Here is a 7709-nt window from a genome sequence, read left to right as displayed (position 1 = left end):
GGTTAAGCCACGTCATCCTATTTTTCCATGTCATTATTGTCAACTCATCCCAAAAGATGCATCTTAATTTCAAAGGTTGCTATCCTAACCGACACTAAATTTCCCAAGAGATATATCGTACTTCCAAAGGTTTCTTTCTCAAGGAAATCCTAAGTTGTTAATAAATTAATTTCAAACGTTGCATTTCTGTTTCAGAGTTCTCCAAAGTCCAAACGACGCATCCCCTATGGTTATTTTTCGGACACTATAAATATAAGAGATAATGGGTTTACCTTCATCTTCCTTAATGAAATCTCTTCACGGGAACCTCTTTTTGAAATATTCATCACCATCTATTGAGATTGAGCTTTATGTTCTTCACTGCAATCATATTGAGAAAACAACTCAATTTTTTAAAGACGAGAATCTATTGTTAGGAGCTCATTCGGAAAGAGGCAATCAGGATTTCCGTTATGTGTCTAGAAGTTATTCAGTCTATAACCAAGATGTTCATGAGAAGGATTTCCATTATGTATCTAGAAGTTATTCAGTCTATAACCGAGATGTTCATGAGAAGGACCAGTATGTATCTAGACGTTCAGTCTGTAACCAAGATGTTCATGATGAGAATAATATGCTTGCAAAATTGTTTGACATGACAATAGTAGACAGGTTGAGAGATTCCAGATTGGTATGACAAGTAACTCTAATAAGATCTAATATTTTTCGATGACAATAGTACATAGAAAAATATGGGTGTCATAATACTTGAACAACATGTTATGAATCGGACAACTACCTGAATGGCTACAAAGAGAGGTTTGAAAAATCTCACCTAAATGGCTACAAAGATTGGTTTGGAAAATCATATTTGATGCCGACGAGATTGGGGATGGTCAAAACCAAGAACGAGTAAAAATATGGACTGTGAGAGAGGAGAGATTACCCAAAAAAAAAGATGCAAAAGTCTCTGTAGGAGACAACCATTGGAGGCAGTACCCACGGTATGATTAAAGTTGTAAAATACACACCAATCTGAAATGAATTTGTGACCTTTTCCCTTCAATAACTTCTTTTGTTTGACTCGCACTGTAACATCTAGAATCGATGCGCCAAATTCTCCTATGTGCGTACCAAGATCTTAGATGCCTTTGGAAGACCAATAGATGGCAAGGAGAAAGAGGGTGGAGGATGCCAATGGATGTAGGATGGTAAATTGCAGACTTTACCTGTTTGCAAAAGAGAAAGAAACAAGTAGATGAGTGAACTCATTTGGAGAAAAATTTTGATGGGGGAAAAATCCGAAGGGGGCATGGGGGATCAATCACAAGCTGTCATTTTTCTTTCCATTTTTTGATAGATTCCAACCAAATTATGTTATGATTTGATACTCCTATTTTTCCCTTTCTTTAAAATTCTTATTAACGACCTATATTTTTTCTCCTTAAGAGCAACTGCAGTGGACGACTAAGAGCAAATTTCTAGTCGAATGGGCTGGCGTAGTGAGATTGGACCATCGATCAAAATTTGATCAAAGAGTAAAACCCAGACCAAATTTGGTCGGCGATCAAGACCAAACCCAGATATAGTTGAGCGGTCATATAATTCACGCCCCACCACCAGGCGGTTATATAATCTACGTCCCACACCAGGCGTACGTAAAGTCCCCGCACCACACCAGGCGTACGTAAAGTTTACGCTTCACATGGGGCGTACTTAAAGTCTACGCCCCATTTTTTATTTTATTTTTTAATTTTGTATGGGGCGGGCATTATACCCCCGCCCCATTCTTTGTTTCCCAAAATATTTTTGTGGGGCGGGCTTTATACCTCCGCCCCACTTCTTTCTTTTTTTTTTTTTTTTTTTTAAGAATCTCCCCAATCAAGCGGACGTATATCCCACGCCCCACACCAGGCGAATATATAGTGTACGCTCGATCAAATTTGGTCTTTCACCCGTAACGTCAAACACCAGACTAAACTCAAATTTGATCGTTTGTTTTGGTCTTTGATCTTTGGTTATGATCGTACCACTGTGGACGCTCTTAACACCTTAAATATGTTTTGAAATATCGATAAAAAAGGAGAAAATCTTGATGATCATAACTACGATATATATTCAAAGTAAATATATGAGATCTCCAGGTATATAACACCTTCATAGGCGTTATAAAATTCATATGCGTCGTCGTCAGAGTTAAATGTTCTTCCCATTATGGTTTCGTCATCTTCCATAGCCTCCCCACTCCCCAGTAAGAACAATCTCATTAAGTTATCTGCCACCATAGATTACCTTGGATTAGCAGTTTCGTTCGGATCAAATGAAAAAAGCATCTCCTGATCTTCCATTTTGTGGACATAAAAACGAAGTTAGGTTAAATTTTGAAATTTGTAACTGGAACCAAAGCATAAAAGTACATGGCTAATAATAGCAAAGTCGGTTCCAAACTGTCTCATTCAATGGTAACGGTGTGATGCTAGAGTAGAATACTATTACTGAGCAATTCAAGAATCACCCAAGATCAAGTACTTTTCTTAAAAATAAAAATGATTCAAGAATCACACAATTAACTTTTGTAGGGAAAAAAAAGTAGGCAATAACACATTCGCAGTTTCAAATGTTGCCATTAGTAATGGCAAACAGCTAGAAAAGATCATGTCGTTGAGCCACTCAAATTGCATTTAACCCACGATTAAAAACCCAAAAAAAAAACCAAAGCATATTGCTTCACTATGTCACAGAATATGTATGCGATATAGATATAGTCAACAATGAATTCAAATATATTTTAGTAGAGGAAGGTCCAATACTACGCCGCACTTAAAGAACCGTAACAGAGGAGGGTCAAATATATGTTAGATTATTAATAAAATTTTAATTGGTATTAGAAATTTAGATCAATAACTTAGCTCTACCACTTTGAAGAATCGTAACAGAGGAAAAAAGAATTTAGGATGCTATTATTAGGAGAGACCTTTTTTTGTTCTTTCTTCCCTTTTGCAATCTGTTTGTGTTACGTTAATTTAGGTTAGTTAATTTATTTAGATAACTAACAAGATTTGGTTTGACTTATAAACTGTGATCAGGACGAGGAGAAACCGAGCATGGAAACAATGGCCAACTTCGAAAGAATTTACAAAGAAAAGAAAGGGAGGAAAGAAAAGAGAAACTTTAAGGGTGTCTCCTCTGGAACAAGGCGGTTCTGTGTGTGTGGCAGTGCTCCCGGAAGAATACTAATACTCCAACAGAACTTAAAAAAGAACATCAACTGTATATGATTGCACAGAGTTTCAATGACAAACTCGAAGTGTGGTACGTTTCTTTTATAAGTTTGATAAACTATACGTTTTGATTTTGAAAATGGTCAACGACAGAATAATATAAATTGTGTTTTTCGGTTAAAACGTGTTAGTGCAAATATTAACGCCAGTAGAGTGAATTCTTTAGCCTTCTCGCTCAGAAATCAATGCTGAATATGCTTAGATTTTAGAATTTTTTGATGAAGTTGTCTTAACAACAATTTTTTTTAGGATAATAGAACATTCAAACATAAAATTTTAGTTGTTATTATTGGTGTTCAAAACAATAGGCGTTGATCCAATACACAACTAATTGCACAAGGAAGTTAAAAGAGGCACAACGTTGGTGGTTCCCTTTCTGCTTGGTTTTTGAACAGTTGCAGAAGCTAATATTAATGAAGATCATAGGAGACTGTCTTTATTTTCTCAAATTTTATGAAGTAAATGAAGAGCATCATGCTTCCATCTCTAATATTACTTAAAAATTACGTTTCAGAAAACAAGATTTCAGAGCACACATAGACTTCCAATATTATGCATCCGGTGCGTATGCACCGGGTTAGAGGCTTGTTACTAATAGAAAGAGAAGAAAACTCATCTAGATGATTAGAAACAGAAGCTACTGAAGATGATTGTGAGAATCTAGATGCCATTAGATCTCCTAATGCCATTCAACAAAAATCACAAAAAAAATCTAACCCTGCCCTAATCTCGCCACCATTAAAAAAAAAAAATTCAAACCCCCAGCATTCAAAATCGCGTTTTCCGTGAACCCTTTGATCGGATTAGGGTTTTCTGTGTTGAAATATGAAACTGACTTAATCAACAAAGCGGCTGAACCAACAGCTTAACATAGAGAAACTATGAAGGAATGATAGAGAATCCATCTCTAACTAGTAAACCCTAGAAAAATCCCCCAAATCGAAAGAAACCCTAGAAGGAGATGGAGAGAATGGAAAACTGTTAGGGTTCTAAACCTAACTAAGAGATAAGTAACACAAAACTTAGACAAAATCAAGCAAATAACCCTTTTGATTTGGGGTAAGCAACCTCAGAATAATAAACAGATTGAAAAAGAGAATTTGTATATTGATTGAATGCTTAAACAAACTCGAGTTCTAAGTATTTATAACTAAACTTGCTTGCACAACAAGTAAAACTAATTAAAGAAAGAACGTAACCAAACTAAAGGTTGTCATAAATAAAGCAGTTGTTCTAAATAAGAAATTATGTTATGAGAAGAAACTGGCATTGCAACATCCCACTGCGTTTGAAGAATGGCTTGTCCTCAAGCCTGAAATTCAGGGAAACGAGCAAAAAGTTTATCGGCATCCTCCCAAGTGGCATATGCTTTTGAGTGATTCTTCCACTGAACTAACCATTTGGTTCCAGCATAAGTTCCTTTCTTGTACATCTTTCGCTCCAAAATAAGATCTGGTTCCCATTTATCGTAGTCAATAGCAGAAGGAAAAATGGGTTCAATAGTTGTAGCAGATCCCAACTTAAGTTTCAATTGAGAGACATGAAACACTGGATGAATGCAACTAGAAGCTGGTAACTCTAGTTTATAAGCAACAGGTCCAATTTTTCTAAAACTCGAAATGGACCATAAAATTTTGGTGAAAGCTTAGAAAAAGACTGATTTGCTGCAGTTGTTTGTCTATAAGGTTGCATACGAAGATAGACAAAATAATTAACTTCAAAGGTTTTATCTGTATGATGGGAATCTGCATAAATTTTCATTCGAGTTTGAGCATCAGCTAAGTGAATTTCAGAAGTTTCAGAGTATGATCTCTAGCTTTTAAATTGAGTTCTACATCATTAACAGTAGTAGAGCCTGGTAAATAAGCTGAGATTGTTGGAGGAGAACGACTATACAATGCTTCAAATGGACTCATCTTTATGGATGAGTGATGACTTGTATTGTACCACCATTCTTCCCATGGAAGCCATTTGTTCCAATATTTTGGTTTAGTTCCAGCAAAAATAACACTCCAATGTTCTATTTGTTACTTCTGTTTGCCCATCAGTTTGTGGGTGATATGCTGAATTTCTACACAACTGAGTGTTTTGTAATGCAAACAAAGCCTCCCAAAAATTTCTCATGAATATTGAATATCTATTGCTTATAATTGTCTTGGGCATACCATGTAGTCGTACCACTTATTTCACAAAAACATCAGCAATGGTGCTGACAGAGTAAGGATGTGACAATGGTATAAAATGAGAATACTTAGTTAAACGATCTACAATAACCAAGACATAGTTTTTTCTATTGGAATTGGGAAATCCATCAATAAAGTCCATAGAAATATCCAACCAAACATCTTCAGGTATGGGTAGAGGTTGTAAAAGTCCATGAGGAGCTAAAGCTTATGACTTATTGCGTTGGCAAATATCACATTGAGTAATAAATTCTTTGATGGTTTGTTACATACTTTCCAATGAAAATTGAGTTGCAGGCGTTTGAATGTATGTAGAAATCCAGAATGACCACCAAGAGGATAAGAATGGAACTCCTGAAGCAATTTGGTACACCAAGTAGAGGAAGGATCTACTACAATACGCCCTTTGTAACGAAGAATACCATCATTACAAGAATATTTTGACTCCCTAGTTGTAGACTGCTGAAGTTTGTTGATAAGATCACCCAATTCAGCATCATTATGACATTTAATTATGATTTCATTAATTCCTTCAAACACAGGAGCAGTGATTGATAGTAAATGAGTATCAGCTAATCTGGAAAGTGCATCTGTAGCTTTGTTTGAATATCCACTCTGATAAATAATTTCATAGTCATAGCCAATGAGTTTAGATAACCATCTTTGCTGCTCAATAGAAGATAATCTTTGCTCCAAGAAGTATTTGAGATCTATGATATGTGTAAATTTTAAAGTAACGGTCAAGAAAATAAGGTCTCCACTTTTGCACTGAAGATACAACGACTAACATTTCCTTATCATATATGGACAAAATCAAGTTTTTTACTGATAATGGTTTGCTATAAATGCAATAGGTTTACTAGATTGCATTAGCACTCCTCTTTAACCATTTCCAGATGCATCACATTCCAAATAAAATTCTTTAGAAAAATCTGGCAATGCTAAGACATGAGTAGTAGTTAAAGCCAATTTTAACTTGTTGAAATCTTGTGTAGCTTCATCATTCCAAGTAAAAGAATCTTTCTTCAAGAGGTTAGTCAGTGCAACACTAATTTTCCCATAGTCACGCACAAATTTGTGGTAATACCCTGCTAAACCCAAGAATCCTCTGAGATCTTGAATTGTAGAAGGAATTGGCCAATGTGTAATGGCTGAAATTTTTATCAGGTTCTACTGCAATCCCATCAGCTGAAACAATGTGCCCAGATAACCTATTGATGTCTTAGAAAATTCATACTTAGATTCCTTGAGAAATAACTTATTTGTTCTGAGTAGTTGAAAAACAAGCTGTCAATGTTGAATATGTTCTGACATGGAATTGTTGTAGATTAATATATCATCAAAAAAGACAAGAACAAACTTGCGAAGATAAGCCCGAAATATATCATTCATTAAGCTCTGGAATGTTGCAGGTGCATTAGATAAACCAAATGGCATGACTAGAAACTCGTAATGGCCATCATGAGTCCTGAAAGTTGTTTTTTCAATATCTGAGTCAAAAACTCTTATATGATGATAACCAAAACGCATATCCACCTTCGAAAAAACCTTTTTACCATGTAGCTCATCTATCAATTCATAAACCACAGGAATGGGAAATCTATCTTTCACAGTAACCTTGTTTAATGCTCGATAGTCGACACACATACGCCAAGTACCATCTTTTTTACGTACCAACAATACTGGGGAAGAATAAGGGCTAGAACTTTGTCTTAAGAACCCTGCTGTTTCAAGTTCTTTCACTATTTTCTTAATTTCCTCTTTTTGAAAGTGAGGATATCGATATGGTCTAACATTAATAGGAGTAGTGTTTGGCAGTAGAGGAATATGGTGATCGTATAATCTTGAAGGTGGTAACGAAGTAGGAGTGCAAAAAATATCAGAAAAACTAGATAGAAGTTCTGAGATTTCAGTAGGTACCTGAAAAAGCAGTTTCTAGAGAATCAGAAGTAAAAACCAATTATAGAATAATACCTTGATGTTTATGATGAATAAGTTTCTACGTTGAGATACTGTCGAGCAACATAATTGAAGTAGAGTTATTACCAATAAGAAGATAATCAGAATCAGCAGATTTGAATCGCATATGTAGTTTTGAAAAATCCCAACTAATATTTCCCAAAGTTCTTAACCAATGAACCCCAAGAACTGCATCACAACCACTGACTTGTAAGAGATAAAATTCTCTAGAGAAGCTATAATGTTGTATCTTCACTGGAATATTTGCACATGATCCTTGAGTCTCAATAAATCCACCATTACCCAT

The sequence above is a fragment of the Papaver somniferum genome, chromosome 3 (assembly GCF_003573695.1).
Source record: "Papaver somniferum cultivar HN1 chromosome 3, ASM357369v1, whole genome shotgun sequence".
Lineage (NCBI taxonomy): Eukaryota > Viridiplantae > Streptophyta > Magnoliopsida > Ranunculales > Papaveraceae > Papaver > Papaver somniferum.
The sequence above is the reverse complement of the archived record's forward strand: the minus strand, read 5'-3'. Positions refer to the sequence as shown.